The sequence below is a fragment of the Megascapheus bottae genome, chromosome 8 (genome assembly GCF_031878675.1).
Source record: "Megascapheus bottae isolate mThoBot1 chromosome 8, mThoBot2.hap1, whole genome shotgun sequence".
NCBI classification, from domain to species: Eukaryota; Metazoa; Chordata; class Mammalia; order Rodentia; family Geomyidae; genus Megascapheus; species Megascapheus bottae.
In genome coordinates, this window is record NC_143516.1 from 17,856,968 (window position 1) to 17,874,435 (window position 17,468).

The following is a 17,468-nucleotide window of genomic DNA, read 5'->3' on the forward strand; positions in this document are numbered from 1 at the left end:
GGCTTAAGTGGTAGAGCATCCTTGAGCTTTCTCAAGGCTAGAGTTCTACCACTTGAGCCAAAGCACCACTTGAAGCTTTTTCTATGTATGGGGAGGCCTCGAACCCAGAACTTAGTGCATGCTAGGCAAGCACTTGACCACTAAGCCAAATTCCCAGTCCCTACAGATAAAACTATTTAAAGGTAAGTTTTAAGAAAAAAAATTTAAAAGAGAAGGCCTTTACCACTGGACTCTACAGTTTCTGTAAATAACAGAATTACTGAAATGAAATTGATTTTAATCAAACCAGAAAAGTACTATTATTTCTTTTCTTTTTTCACAAATAGGCCTTAATTTGTCATTACTAAAACTCTGAATTTTAAACAGATTCTTGGACTGGTGATTCGTATCCATCAGCTCGCTCGACTTTAGCACCGGTCTCATCCCCAGTAGCTTTTCCAGAACTACCACCTTCACCATGAAGCTCCATGAGTTTTTCCCAATTCAAACTTGAGCTTGTTGAGCATTTTCACTTTCCACATGAAGACATCATGAAGTGGATAAACAGACTGGCACGCCTTTTTCTATGTCTTTCCCGATGCTGTCTGGAATCAACTTATTAACCACTTCTTTCAAGTCATTGGTCTGCACTTCTCGGGTCATGATTTCCATCATCTTCTTCGGGCTTTGGCGGATCTGCGGATGCTGAGCATACGAGGTCTTGAGGATCTGACTGTTGCGTTTTTTAGTAAAACCAACACAGAACAGACAGAGCAAATAACCGTCTGTAGTCTTGACATCAAGACTTCAATCATGGTCTGCCACTTTTTGACCATGGAGCACATTTTGTCTCGGGTGAGATCCATGCCATGGAAGTTGGTCAGGCAGTTCTTCCCCTGAAGGTCATCAGTAATTAGCTTGAATTTTCTAAATGCAGCTTCATCATTCTGCAGATCAGCAAGGCTCACTTCAACCCAACCCTTGAGGCCATCGGATACGATTTTGATTCCTTGAGTCCTCGTGGCTAGTGTTTTCCCAATATTTCTTTTTTAAATATTTTTATTGTATTTAATAAAAGGGTTACATGATATTTGCCAGATAGAAGGTGCATTAATTCACATACATTGATACCCTTCCATATGTCTTGGTCCCCATTACCCTCCCCCCGTTTTCCCAATATTTCTGATATTGAACATGGCTGCGGCTTTCACATCATACCAATCTTTCTTAGAAAATGGGTCAACTTTCTTCTTGGATCCTTTTTTTGCCGCCTTTCATAAGGCGCTTGTTCTTGCCGACCACCATGGTGCTGGTCAGAGAGCCAAAAGGAATTACTATTATTTCTACTTAATAGATTATAAAAGTCATATTGATTAAAAAAATTAGCATTGTATTATTGCAAATAAAATCCTAACTGTATGTTAAAAAAAAAAAGCCAGACAAGGTGTGAGGTACTTAGTCCAATCCCCAGTATGGATAGATAAAAAGTGAAAAAGAAAGAAAGAAAGAAAGAAAGAAAGAAAGAAAGAAAGAAAGAAAGAAAGAAAGAAAGAAAGAAAGAAAGGAAGGAGTGAAGAGAGAAAGGAGTGAAGAGAGAAAGAGAGAAGAAAGAAAGATACTCTTTTGTTTTATTACTATTAGGGACACTCTTTAAACACTCCATGATAGTTTGTTTTTCCTTATTTCCAAGTCTGTTTCCAACATAACTTTCCCTCAAATGAGCCTTTACTCTCCTCCCTTTAATTTTTTCAGGAGATCTGAATCCCTGTCAGATGAAAGAAAACTAACATACCAAAATTCAAGGAGCCAGGTGGGCAGTGGCTCTCGCTTGGAATCTTAGCTACTCATAAGGCTGAGGTCTAAGGATCACCATTCAAAGCCAACCTGGGCAGTAAAGTCCATGAGACTGTTATCTCCAATAAACTACTCAGAAAAAGCCAGAAGTGGTGCTTTGACTCAAATGGTAGAGCACTAGTCTTGATCACAAAGAAGCTTAAGGACAGTGCTCAGGCCCTGAGTTCAAATCCCAAGACAAAGAAGAAGAAGAAGAAGAAGAAGAAGAAGAAGAAGGAGGAGGAGGAGGAGGAGGAGGAGGAGGAGGAGGAGGAGGAGGAGGAGGAGGAGGAGGAGGAGGAGGAAGAGGAGGAGGAGGAGGAGGAGGAGGGGGGGAGGAGGGGGGAGGAGGAGGAGGGAGGAGGAGGAAGGAGGAGGGAGAAAAAAAAGAAATCAAGCAAGCAACAGAGAGCTTCTGTACAAGAGAGAGTAAGCGTGGTAGGTTGGATGTTCACTGAGTAACTCTTAAAGGGTAGACATTCTTCTCTGTGTCTTTAAAAAATGTGAGCAATTGTCCCTCTTTTTCCTAGGTCATTTTACAAACCTGATTTCCCGGGCTGAGGCTGCAGCAGATGTTGTTTTATTGTTTGCTAACATTATGCTAACATTACACTCACAAAACTGTCCATGGAGGCTGACTTCTGCCAACACATCTACTTACAGTATGAGCCTGAGCTTTAGCTGGACATTTCTCTCCACCCTCCTCGGTGACTCCCTTTAGACAGGCCACTGAATGTCAGCAGCTTCATGCATAAACAGGGATCCTTGATCATTTGATCTCAGGTCTTTGGAGGAAAGGCCACACATTCTGTTTCTAACTCCCTTCTCCTAGGGTCCAAGCTTTAAATTTTTCAGGTAAGAGAAAAACCTATCATCTCAAAATGATCTTTCCTCCCTTAGTGAATCAAGTATTTTTTTCTTGCATCAAATTGCAAGGCTGGGGATTAGGGGGACAATCACCCCTAAGACAATTTATGTCAGTTGGCAACTTCTTCCCACAGTGCATAGAATTCATCTAACAGAAAGAGGACAATCTTGGGCTAAAGACTATATAAAGTCATTCGATTGGAGAGAAATAGCCTCACAGCTCACCATCCTATAAATACATCAACACAAAATGGTGCAAACTTTTCTATATCTTTTTTTCACATCAACAGAGAGAATTATTGATACGGATAATTGAGACATCCAATAGTATTTTATGCTCGTCTGAATGTGCTAGGAAGAAGATGGAGGAGCAACAGGTATTTGGAATACATATTCAGGGGACATACTTGAACTCAGAACTTATTAGCTGGAATTCAAATGTAGCCCAAAATTCTGTGTGTTAATTTGCAAAACCTGACAACTCTAAACCAAAAGGCTATTCCATTAGGAAATTACAAATTCACCGAGGCTTTGAAAGGTCAGTTTCTCAGTGAGAATATAGGAAAGCCAGGTTACCCTGGAATTTGAGGGCTGTAAGAAAAAGAAAACAAAGGTAGACAACTTTCCTCAGGAATGTGATGTAGAAGGACAGATAGACAAGTACTGCTGTTTGATTTTTCCCAGACTTTTGGAACATGTCTGTAATGATGGCAGGATTCAGTTAAATAAATAAAGGAATTCACCTGTTTTAAGACTAGGTAGCCTCATCTTAGTGGATGATAAACACATTTTTTGCCATTTTGCCTCATAATTAGCGAAATTGTGCTTTATGAATTCTGATTATTATGTTTCAATAAACAATCTGAGTAATATGATCAATATAGTTTTTCTTCTTTAATACTAAGCAGAGAATATTGGTTCACCTAGGTAAAAACTTTAAAGAAATAACAGACTCTATAAAAAGATATTAAGCTGACAGGAACAATGCCCAGGCCCTGAGTTCAAGCCCCAAGACTGGTAAAATTTGAAAAAATAAAAAGATACTGAGCTGGTGGTTCATGCTTGTAATCCTAGCTACTCAGGAGGCTGAGCTCAGAGGATTTTGATTTGATACCAGCCAGGACAGGAGTCTGTGCGACTCTTATCTCTAATTAACCACCTGAAAATCAGAAGTAGTACTGTGGCTCAAAATAGTATATAATGCTAGCCTTAAGTGGAAAAAAAGGAGAGAGAGAGAGAGAGAAGAAAAAAAAGAAAGAAAGGAAGAAAGAAAAAGAAAGAAAGAAAGAGAGAGAGAGAGAGGGATGGAGGAAGGGAAGAAGGAAGGAAGGAAGGAAGGAAGGAAGGAAGGAAGGAAGGAAGGAAGGAAGGAAGGAAGGAAGGAAGGGAGGGAGGGAGGGAGGGAGGGAGGGAGGGAGGGAGGGACAAGCAAGATAGAAAGAGAGAAAGAGAGAGATAACCATGTGGTAAGCAATGTTTGAAATGTACATATCAAAAAGCATTTGTATCCAGACCACATAAAGAACTCCAAGAAAAAGTCAATAACTCAATAAAAAAATAGGCAAATGAAACACCTTTGATCAAAGGAGAAACTTGGCCAATAAAAAACATAATCAGAAGTTTAACCTTTTTAGTAATCACAAGAAAAGTAATACAAAATTTAAAAAAAGATGCATTTTCAAGTTCATTGAATTAGCAAGAATTTGAAAGTCTGACTATCCCAAAGATTCGGAAACTGTATCACACTTGCTGGTGAGTTGTGAATTGGCTCACTGATTTGGGAAAGCAATTTGGTATCATCTAGTAACATTACAGATGGGCATATTGCACTAACAAGTCCATCTCCTATACCCGAGAGAAAATCTTGTTTGTGAACACCAAGAAGCAAATATCAGAATGTCCCTGGTGGCCAAGGAACAATCTGGCTGTCATTTAAAAGGGGAATAACTAAATAACGTGTGGTGTATTTAAACAATTAAAGGTAATCCTGACTTTACATGATTTCTACATCTGTGGATTCAACTAATTTGTGGATGGGAAATAGCAGAAAGAGAACTGTGTCTGTACTGAGTATGTATAAATACTTGTCTTGCATTGCCCCCTCCACAATGCAGGATAGCATTTCCATCGTATTAGGTACACAAGGAATCTATAGGTGGTCGACTGCATGAGGGGAAGACACAGATTGTAGACAAGTGCTACATCCTTTCAAACAAGGCACTGTGCCCCTATAGATTTTGGTACCCATGGGGAGCCTGGAATCGTCTCCAAGGAATAACTCCGAGACAACTGTACTTTTCTTCAGACAACGGGGAAATTTAATCAGCTTTGTGGATATTGATGAATCTTAGAAAATTCTTAACAAATAAGCAAATCACAGAAGAAGGTATAAAACATGTACTTTTCACTTATAATATTTGAACACTTATAAAGCTGACACCATTTAGTTCAGGAGAATGTATGACATACATTTGTTCACTAAAAACAACTAAAAGGATGTGAATGGTAAACTCAAAAATCAAAACAGTCCCGCTTTTACATCATGAACACGGAATATAATGACTGTATTTGCACACCCTTCCTCTTTCCATTCACATGCCCCCTCTCCTTGCCCTCCCCCCCTCACAAAACACATTTCAGCTTCCTGGTATTCATTTAGTTAAAGTGTTTGTTTTATTAGTTGCTCAGAGGAGTTACACCATTGAAATCCTTCCTTGAATATAGCACCCTTCAGTCAATTCACTTGTGTACATAAGCATATAAACCAACATATGTTTTCATCTATCTATAATTCAGACCTAACTTTCTTGTATGAAAGAAAACATGCACCATTTGTCTCTCTGGGCCTGAATTACTTCATTAGTCTAAATTTTTTGTTGCTATTTCCCTGCAAATGACATAATATTACTCTTTCTGATAGATGAGTAAAAGTCCATTTTATAGTCATTATGTTCATTGTACATTATGTCAAAGTTGAGCTATTTAACTTGAGGGTATGGAGAGGATTGGGAATGATGGGTGAGAATAATGAAAGGGGAGGCATTGATCAAGATGCATTGTGCTCATAATCTGACTTGTAGAACTGAAACCTCTTTGTACAACTACTTAGAAAAAGTAATAAATCATTAAAATAAAAAGATTTAGGGGGAAATATGAAATAGCATTTACTTCTGAAATGAGAGTGAGGAGGAGAGAGAAATTCACAGGAATATTAAAATGCATTAGAAAGTTTCCTTTCTTAAATGAGGGAGGAAATGCAGAGGTATGAAATATATTGTCATCTCTGTTTTATTTACATGCTATGGTATTTTATTGTTGTTTTGTGGAGGTGGTACCCTGATCCTGGAGCTTGTACCCTAAGGCTGGGCACTGTCCCTAATTTTCATGCTTCACTACTTGAGCCACAGCTCCACTTCCAACTCTTAGGGGCTTAATGGTTTTTCAAAGTGAATGGTAAATCTCATTCTCAGATAATGTTTGCAAGAAACTGAGATTACTGGGATAAAGACTGAAGATGTGTGACAGTCACCCTTTACCCAGTTTGTAACACAGCCTGGGTTTAGGGCATTCCTTACGTGTGTGCACAGCAGTCACCTCACAAATGATCACAAGTCTTTCAGCTCTGTGTTCGTGTTTAACATGGAGCCTTTCAGAAACCTCTCTGCCCAGAATGCTACACCACTTCTCCAAAACTCCAAAACATGTTCTTCAAGTGCTAGGAGAACTAAAAGTCATTTGGCACAATGACAAATGATCTAGTGAAATCAGCTCCAAAAGATTCTGTGCTTTTTAAAAGGCTCCAGCACAGCGCTGCAAAAAGACTTGACTCCTCTGAGCGTGTTTAATCTAGAGACATAAAGGAGATGATCAAACTGAACCCTTTTTCATCTTTATTCCAAGCCAAGTAGATTTTAAAAAATTAATTGAAACTTTCTTGGAGTGGAGCCCTGTTGGACACCCTTCTTTTCCAGGTAGTCCTGTCCTGAGAGAGACCATCCTGTCTCTCTCTTGAGTGACATCCACCCCTGTTAATACTGCCAGGTATATTCAAATTAGTGACAATGTCAAGAACTTCTCATTAGACGGGTGTGGTATTACATGCCTATAATTCTAGCATGTGGGAGGTAGCCTTAGGAACATCTCAAACTCGAGGCTACTCAAGATGACATAGTTAGACCTTTTGAGGGTTCTCAGAGTCTTCATGTGTATCTCATTTACTGACTGGCTAAGACTGTGTATACATATTAGAAGGAAGATGCTTTACTCCCTTTTGGAGGAAATGAGATTTTCGTTTCCTGAGATGTATTGCTTAAAAAGGATTCTTTTTTTAGAACCATTTCTATAAGTTGTTAAAATCGAGTTACAACTGTCTTAGCTCATAGTGATACAAAGTATAACTTAATTTGGGTCTCTATAAGCTATCAGCACATGAAATTGGCATATATATATATATATATATATATGTATCACTGCTGTTTTGCTCTTTATCTCAGAGCTATTCAACAAGAAAGAACTCTCAGGCTACTGTGAAAAACAAACTAGAAATAGGATTTAATAACTCTCAATTGCTATTCAAATACCCTCCCCTGCTTCCCTGCCCCTTCTGAGAACATTCAAATTCCTCTGCATACCTTTTTTTTTTTTAAGTCAGTTGTGGGGCTAGAACTCAAGGTCTATGTGCTGATCCTGATCCTCTTTGTGCTCAAAACTGGGCTCTACCATTTGAGCCAAAGTGCCAATCCCAGTTTTTGAGTGATTAATTGGAGGTAAGAGTCTCATGGGGACATTTTTCTGCCCAGGCTGGCTTTCAACCACGATCCTCAGATCTCAGCTGCCTGAGTAGCTAGGATTATAGGCATGAGCCACCATTCCTGGCTCCATATACCCTTACCAGCCATGGGAAATTACATTTTAGAATTCTCCCTGTTTGGTCAAGTGCCATTGCTTTGTGTTGTCAGGGAGTTGGGCTCTTGTTAGGACTTGCTTTACTCTACTTCTTGGAGACTAAAATAGGATTGTTTTCTACAAAGCAAGGTATATGGGTTTTATGACAGAGCTTTATTTTCAACCCAGGGCTAATCTGAGATTGTAACCACATTCCCGGTCATTCAAATGACTGAAATACAATCTTTAAATTTGCAAGATTATATGATAACATAAATGTGACAGAAGCTTAAAGTATGCACAGACTATTATGATTTTATAATACAAAATATTTATGGAAGTTTCTGTACGATAACTCACTTGTGTCTTACACTAAAGAAGAAAAATTACAATGTAAAATCAAAATAGAGATAACTTATTTACAAAATATGATAGCTCTGAGAATTAAAAGTTTCAGTAGGTCCTATTTTGATGATGATCTAGATTATTGACTGGTGCATATGAAACTCAAGCCTTTTCTTTTTCAATTTCTCATTAGCTAAATGGGAATAATAACTCCATTCACCTCCAGAGGAAATGTTTGTGAAGCACTCCAAGGTCTTTCAATGAGAAATTCTAATGTAAACACAACCCTGTACTGTTCCATTCAACCATAACCACACACCAGCACCACATAACCCCCAAAATGAGAAGTTACACTCCTAGTACCACACTACTGATGTAGTTAGCTTGCTATGAGAAACAGAATGAAATAAATGAACAAATGCACTTCTCAATATATCTCAATTACATGTCTCTTAATTGACATCTATGATGGCCCATTCAATTTCTTTCTCTGAAGATTACCAATATAAATATTATTTTTATTTTTTACAGTACTGGGGAATTAAACCTGGGGCCTTGTATATGCTAGGTCCCTCTGAGATATACCGCCAGTGAATATTATTTTTAGCCCACAAAGCTTATCTCTAGTCTTTGCCTTATTTACAATGTCCCTTATTGGTGTGTTATGGGAAATATCAAATATCAGTGAAGCATTTTGGAAAACAAGTAATTCCCATTTGACTGGGAAAGATGTTAATTAATAAAATGTGGCTAAATTACATGGGGGAAAAAAGAAAGCTGTATCTTGATCAGGGTGAAGTTGTTTGTACCAAATAAGGAAGCTAAAACTTACATCACCTCCACTGTATGATGGAAAGGAGAGATAAAGAAACTTCTGGTAGATTCCAGATTCCTGCCCTACAGCTGTGTTTCAAGTTGCACCAAGGATTTGATGTCACGTCATCTGATTACATGGTCGTAAGGTTCTTCTCCACCCTCAGGAATTCCTGACAGTTCCTGCCGATGTCTCACAGGACACAGCCATTGCCCTATGGGGCACATTCCAGTCTTAGTTTTAGAAGCTTTTGAAAGGAATCTTAAGGATCTTCTTCCAAGGAAAATTGGACTGTGGAACACAGACTAGTAAACAATGATTTTTCATCAAGAAAATCTAAACTATTTCCCTACAATCCTCCCAGATCAAAGCTGAGCAACCAGGAGGGGGGAAAAAAAAAACATGAAAATATCAAACAAATTGGCAGGTCAGACTCAATCTGGATGTATTAATTCACTGAACTCCAGTATTGAAGATGACGCTTCTTGCAAAAACGATTTAGGTAAAAACCTTGTTTTGAATACTATTCGACTGGTGCAGGATGGAAAAGAGAGGAAAGTGATCAAGTAAACACATAATTGAAACAACTGAGTGGATACCAAGAAGTACAAAACACACTGAGATCACTCATGGAGAAGTGGCATTGGATGGAGATATAAGAAATATGTTTGAAATAGGCAATGAAATGCAGGTCAAATTTCATAAAGAAGAGATAAGAGAAGAGAGAAAATGTGAGACAAGTATAGGAAGGCAAAACTTTTTTCCATATATTTTTATTGTAATTGATCCAAGGGTTACATTATATTCACCAGATAGAAGGAGCATTATTTCACATACATTGATACCCTTTCTCATGTCTTGGTCCCCATTTCCCTCCCCCCACCCCAGCCCCTCATCTTGTTTTCCCCCTTTCCTATCCTATTTCAAATAAACATATATACAATATGTCAGATAACAAGGTAAAATACTGTAACAATATGAGATAACCAAGGGACAGCAAAAGAAATGAGAGATAACATAGTACATTAAGGACAACAATCACTCATTATATGGCTTTTGTTTCTATATCCTTTCATTTAGCATCATACTACATGGCCTTATGTATCTACGGATTATGACAAATGAGGGAAACCATTGAGCTTATGTTCCTTTGAGTCTGGCTTACTTCACTGAATAGGATTTTATCTAAGTCTTTCCATTTCCTTACAAATGGGGCAATATCGTTCTTTCTGACAGCAGCATAGAATTCCATTGTATACAAATACCACATCTGGTTGATCCACTCATCAACTGAGGGGCATCTGGATTGGTTCCATATCTTTGCTATAGTAAATAATGCTGCAATGAACATCGTTGTGCTAGTGGCTTTAGTATGGCCTTGTTTCTGGAAGAGTGGGTAAATGCCAAGCAGTAGAATTGCTGGGTCATATAGGGGAGCTCTATGTTTAGTCTTTTGAGGAACTGAGGAAGGCAAAACTTTTTCAGTAAATTTGGAAGAGAGCAAGTCATCAGTTTAAATGAAGTGTTGGACACTTTTACTAATGATGGTGATAATCATAGGACCTCGAGAAGAATGGGCCTTGAAGAATTTCTTGAGCAGGAAAGCAGTCTAATGAAAGCTATGCTTTAAGATAAATAATTTGTCTATCACTATAAAATTTGATTATAGGAGAATCAGTGAGCAAAGAGATCATTATAACTTTTTTTTTAAACAGTATTCTAAGAAGTAGTGGAATAGAGTATGGTAATGCATGCTTGTAATTCCAGCATTTAGGAGGTTAAGGCAAAAGAATCTCAAATTCAAAACCAGTCTTACTACATAGTAAGATCCTGGCTGAGTGCCAGTGGCTTACACCTGTTATCCTAGCTACTCAGGAAGCTGAGATCTGAGGATCACGGTTCAAAGCCAACCTGGGCAGGAAAGTCTATGAAACTCTCATCTCCCAATTAACCAGCAAAAAGTCAGAAGTGAAGCTGTGGCTCAAGTGATAGAGTGCTAGTCTTAGAACACAGGTAAGAGACAGTGTACAAGCCCTGAATTCAAGCCTAAGTACCCGCACAAAAGAGCAAGGAAGGAAGGAAGGAAGGAAGGAAGGAAGGAAGGAAGGAAGGAAGGAAGGAAGGAAGGAAGGAAGGAAGGAAGGCAGGCAGGCAGGCCATGGGTAGAATCTCCTGGGAACATCAGAGACTCAGATGTTCATACAGGAGGCTTGAAAAATTACAAGATCACATTATCAACAAGGTAACCTCGGAGAATACAAAGGATAGTAAGATGTGACATCAAAATTGCAAAGAAAACAAAGTACCATTGGTAAAGATGTGATGGGATTTACTTCAGCCTTTCAGTGATGAATTTCAAACAGGAAATCATTAACTTATTTTAAAAAATTGACATCTAAAACTCAGTAGCACTAGATAGGCACATGTGGCTCATGCCTATAATCCTAGCTACTCAGGAGGATTGAGATTTGAAGCCATCCAGACAAGAAAGCCCTTGAGACTCTTCCAGAAAGCCAGAACTGGAGCTGTGGCTCAAGTGGTAAAGCTCTATTCTTGAGTATAAAAGCTCAGGGACAGCAGTCAGGCCTTAGTTCACCTCAGGATGGGTACAAAAAGATAAAAGAAACACACACACACACTGGCCTTAAAATATACAAACCATAATCTTTTCTTTACAAGAGTCACAAGAAAACACTAAAACTAAAAATTAGCCTAACAAGAGGAAAATGGGCAATTTAGATAAGGAAAATTATAAAGCTCTAAAATGTTCCTGAAAGACACTAGAGCATATAGACTTCATCCTCTTATGCTTGTAGACAAGATGACTCAGCGTTACAAGGATACCAACTACTTCTCCAATTGTAAATATACAAATTTAATGTGAACCAAATAAAAATCCAATAAATCCCTCCAAGAATTAGCCAAGTTTATTCTATTAGTCATGAAAAAAAAGACATCCCAGAAGAACAGCAAAAATACAAGGAGAAAAAAAGTAATGTAGAATAATCTAGTTTCATCAAATATGAAGGCACTCGTAATAGCTCTACAATTTAAAAAGTATGGTACTTTCATATTCACAGAGAGATTGGCCATGGAATAGCACAGAAATTATAGCCAAAGTGATGGGAAAAGTGATAATAAGTAGAGAAAGGAAAGATTTCCTTACTAAATACTGTTGAAGAAAATTAAACAGTTCAAAAGAAAGATAAGGTTAAGTCCATATAACATAAGTTTCAAATCTGTTAAGAGATGTAACACACAAAATATTTTTAACATTTGATGTGGGAATTGAATGCAGGGGTTCATGCCTGTAATCCTAGCTTCTCAGGAGATTGAGATCAGGAGTATTTCAGTTAATACCAGCCAAGGCAAAAAGTGGCCCTCATCTTGATCAATAAAAACCTTGGCCCACAATGGCATGTCACTTGTTATGTCATCTATGCAAGAAGTATAAACAGGAGGATTGCAGGTCAAGCCAGCTATCAAATAGGAAATCTTATTCTAAAATTAACAATAAAATGATAATAATAGCAAAATGGATTTGAGGTGTAGCTCAAGTGACTGAGCACCCATCTATCAAGTTCAAAGCTTTGAATTCAAGCTACAGTGCCAGGGAGAAGAAAGGGAGCAGGGAATCTTGGCATGGGGAAATTTTTACATTTTTATCCAAGTTAAAAATGTAAAGATTAAATTAGTCTTAATTTTCTAAATATACTGAGATTCCTAAAAATGTCTATAAAGAAATAAAGATTGGATGAAAAAATAAGAAAAAACAACTTCAGAGAGTTTGCAAAAAAAGATACAGAATGATACAAACATATGTAAAGATGTTCAAGTTAATTCATAATAAGACAAATGCAAGTTAAAACTATGCTAACTCAAGGCTGAGATATTTACCCTTATCAGATTGGCATGGATTTGTTGCTCGACAACACATTCTTCATGTCTTGCTGGTAGAAATGCAAAATGGTACAAGCCCAAGGAGGATAGTTTAGCATTATCTCCTAAAACTACAGATTCATTGACCCATGGATCCATTGGTCCTTGCTCTAGGAATTTACCTCAAAAATGCAAATCCAAAGTATTATGCTCACAAAGAGAATCATTATTGAATGGTTTGTAACATTGGCAAACCATTGGGAACAACCTAAATTCCATTTCTGAATGACAGTGGAATAATCTGAAAGTGCCTCTCAGTGGAGTCACCGGGAGCAAGGAAAGGATACATTTTGGAGTGCTTTTCATGTTTTGTTTTGTTTTTTAGATAAAGAACTCAAGGTCCAAAGAAAATATGTAGTACCTTTGGTTGTATGTCAGACACTGAAGCCAGCAATGCATAAAAGTAGTTACCTGTGGTGAGTACATTGGAACACTGGCAAGGATAGAGATGGGAATGAAGTTTTATTGAGCATTCATTTGTTACAATAAATAGGTTCTTCTGAATCATGAAGATGTACTGATATAGAAAAGTTTTAAAAAATGGTGATGTTGGGATTTCTGTCACTGGAGCCACTTTGATCAAGATCCATTGCTTGCATATACAGACGTGTCATAATGAAACCCTCCTGGAAAACTAACTGACCCTATTTTTTTATGTAGAGGAGAAGAAAAGGAAAAAGGCCAGAGGCCTCCCTGCCTCTTTCTGTACCATGTGACATCAGGGCAGATTGAGAAGTGCATATGAAGCAAGAAGCAGGCCCTTACCAGAACCCAATCCTACTACCACCTGAGCGCAGATTTCCAGCCGCCAGATGATGAGAAATGAGTGCCTGTTGTTTAAGCCACAACATCACATTTAATTGTAAAGTTAATAAAGGGAGCTGGATCCTGAGTAGCAATCGTAGCTCCTCAGAAGGCTTTGATCTGAGGATCGCACTCCAAAGCCAACCAGAGCAGGAAATTTGTGAAACACTTATCTCTGATGAATCACCAAAAAGCCAGAAGTGGAGCTGTGGCTCAAGTGATCTAGCTTTGAGCAGAACAGCCCAAAATCAGTGTCCAGACTCTGAGTTTGAGCCCCAACTGTCACACACACACACACACACACACACACACACACACACACACACACACACAATTAAAGAGAAATAAAACCTATGGCTGAGTACAAACATTGTGTAATGAACCTAATTAGACACAATTCAAGAAACTTTTAGACACAGTAGTCAGCATACATGGTCACTTGTAGAGAAATGGCTTCTAACAGAAGGGTTGTGTTCCTCGCCCTCCCAGAGCATATTTGACAGTAGCTGCTTGGTTATGATTGGCAGGGATGTGGGAGGGAATACCAGTGTCCAGAGGCAAAGCATAACCCTAAATATTCTATGAAGCAAAGGTCGTATACAATAGAGAATTACCCAGCCTCAAAATAATATTGTTGAAGCTAGGAAACCTGGTCTTAGTAGGATATAACCTAAAGACCAATGAAAACAAATTATGAAGAAACTTTTGAACTTTAGATCTATTGTTGGGAAAGATCCTGATGAAATAATAATGAAAAATATTTGTACATGTTAGGGAACAAAACAAATAAGCCACGTTGTTAATCCTGCTGAGAATCAAGGTTCTCATTATGAGAAAAGGAGAAGATATCACAGGACAAGGAAAAGGAGAACTGTATGTACCTATTTGACAAAAAGGAACTATATATAATATCCAGTAGCTTTCCTCACTGAAAGGGCCTATGACTCCTCCATAGCAATAAGCACACTTATTACCCAGATCATGATTTCCAAATGTGATTATTTACAAAAAGGAACAGGTCTCCGTGGGAAGCCTCTGACTCAAGAACAAAGACCAAAATGAGTCAGAATATCTTGCCATGCCAGAAAGTTAGTGTTCAACCAGTAAGCAAACTGGGGACAGTGGCTCACTCCTATAACCTTAGCTGCTCAAGAGATCAGCAGGCAAAAAATGGCTAAGCCCCTATCTCCGTCAAAAAAGGATTTGGGGGCCAGGAGTTTGTCCTAGTGGTAGAGTGCTTGCCTAGCATGCACGAATACCTGGATTCCATTCCTCGGTACCACGTACATAGAAGAAGCCGGAAGTGGTGCTGTAGCTTTAATGGTAGAGCTCTAGCCTTACTGGTAGAGCTCTAGCCTTGAGAAAAAAAAAAAAAAAAAAAAACAATGGGCATGCCTGGGTACACTTATTATCCAAGTTACCCAGAAAGGATTAACCATTCAGGCTGATCAGTGAAGAAAGCAAGACTATTTGGGGGAAAAAAATAATAAAAACAAAAAGTATTAAGGGCATGGCTCAAGCAAACGGCCTTGAATTAAATCCCAGAACCATGAACACACACACACACACACACACACACACACACACACACGGCCAACAGGATTATGATAATATACAAGTCATCTTGAAGGCACACACATTGATCAAGTCTGTAATAACGTGAAGACAAAAGAGAATGATGACTATAACAGTTGACAATACATTAAATCAAAAAAGAATCCATGTGTCCATATTGTTGCTCAAAAAGAAACCAGGGAATAGGGCAAGTTCTCATTCATAGAAGAGGATCAGCTATAGACTACAAAGTAGACTACAAAGTACAATCTCTGAAGAAATAACTGATGCAATCAAGATCAGAAGTGCATAATACTAGACCCTTTGGAAGATTGCAAAGTTAATCTCAAAATTCCACATCACGTAATATTAGTAAGGACAAAAGAAAAGAGTTTCTTTTGTTGTGATGAAATCTGCAGACTTCAAGTTGACTAAGGAATCAAGCTTTGCAATATCTAACTCAGCTAGGTACTAGTGACTTACATGTCTATAATCCTAGTTACTCGGGAGGCTGAGATCTGAGAATTACAGTTCAAAGCTAGCCTGAGCAGGAAACCCTGTGAGACTAGCACCTTAGCCCTGACATGAAGCCCCCCAAAAAGAATAAACTTGATGAAAGAATGTCACCTGCTTCACCTGTGCCATATCCGCAGTGCAGGCCAACAAGCTCTGGCTCAGGCGAACCTTGATTCCTCTTCTAGCAAGATGAAATCAAGGGACCTGATCAGATTTTATGCATGAGATTTCACTGAATTTTTTTAAAAAATAGTTTCAAAAGATATTACGGACACAAGAAATCATTTGAATATAAATTAATTATTAAATGTTATCACTTTATGTTAAATTTATTTCTTCGGGTAATAGGATTGTGATCATGTAGAAAAGAATGTCCTTTTCTTACAAAGGACATTAGTAATTTAGTAATAAACTGTCTTGATGTCTAATGTCTGCAACTTATAGACAATGAAAAGAGAGAAACACAGATGTGGCAAATTTTTACCTAGTGCATATAGGTTAAAAAAAAAATTCTCTGTTAACTTTCCTACAAGAATTCAAGTGTCCCATTTAGTATGAAAGGATGGGGAAGAAAATGGTGTAGATCCATGAGTTTTGATAAGGGAAAATTATTACTAAAAAACTAGTAAGAAGTAGCATCAATGTCTTCCTTAAAGGAGCTTTAATTCATAGAAACTGAGTACTTAAGTAGGAGAGTTTGCCTGCACATGAGACTTCTGTGTAACAAAAAAATGCATCATGTATGATCACTAATGAATAAACTGATATAGGCATCACCATCAATGACCATCCACATGTGGTAAACAGAAACACTAGCATGTGTGTATCTCCTGGTTGAAATAGGCAATGCCATTGTGCCAAAACAAATAGAAAAACAACACAAAACTTCTGCATGAAACCATAAACCCATAGGAATCAAGTGGTGTGGAATGGAACGTGCGAAGAATCACCTTAGGAATGCAATCATCTACCCCTGGAAGGATTTCCTGGGAGACCAAGGGACAAACATCATCGTTCTTTCTCAACTAAGTTACCAGAGGCAAAACCAAGAAAGAGAGCTTACAACTAAAAGAAACTTAACATTCATAACAACTGACTGGAATATACAGATCTCAACCCATGCAAAAACTCATGGGGAGAAAGGCAGGAGGGAAGCAATTGGAAAATGAACAAGCATGATGGTTAGTTGTCTCTAGACTAGTGGTTGTAGATGATGGCTTGTGTTTTGGTGTTTTGTTTTGTTTTGTTTTGTTTTTGCCAGTCCTGGGCTTGAGTTCAGGGCCTGAATCAAGTTCTTGGACTTTCTCAAGGCTAGAGTTCTACCACTTGAGCCTCAGCACCACTCCTGGCTTTTTTCTATGTATATAGTACCAGGGAATCAAACTCGGGTCTTCATGCATGCGAGGCAAGCACTCTACCACTAGGCCAAACTCCCAGCCCTATGATGGGTTTTGATGAGGGTATATTTGGTTTTGTTCTGTTTTGTTTCCCAGTGTTGGGTATTGAACAAAGAGCCAGGATAGACAAGCAATCTTTACCTGAGCTTCATTCTGTTATTTTAAATTTAAACAAAATAAAAGTTAGTAGGACACCGAAGGTTGAGGCTAGAAGATCATGACTTTGAGGCAAGTAAAGCTACATAATAAGTTTGAGACCCTGTGTAAACTTTAAACATACACCATGAAGTATTTGCAGATAAAATAATATAATTCCAGGATGTCCTTTAGAATAATGGAGAGAAGTCTATTAAATACTACTTGTGGGGCCAGGAGAATGGCCTACTGGGAGAGTGCTTGTCTTGTATTTATGATTTGATTCCTCCATACTTCATACACAGAAAAAGCTGGAAGTGGTGCTGTGGCTCAGGGGTAGAGTGCTAGTCTTGAAAAAAGTCAAGGACAGTGAGTGCCCAGGCCCAAGTTCAAATCCCAGG

The 17,468-nt window shown here is 38.3% G+C and overlaps 1 pseudogene; it reads right to left on the bottom strand.

The window, feature by feature from the left end:
* Nucleotides 1-342: 342 nt before the first annotated feature.
* LOC150059592 (small ribosomal subunit protein eS1-like) lies at nucleotides 343-1,284 on the bottom strand (annotated as a pseudogene).
* Nucleotides 1,285-17,468: the final 16,184 nt, after the last annotated feature.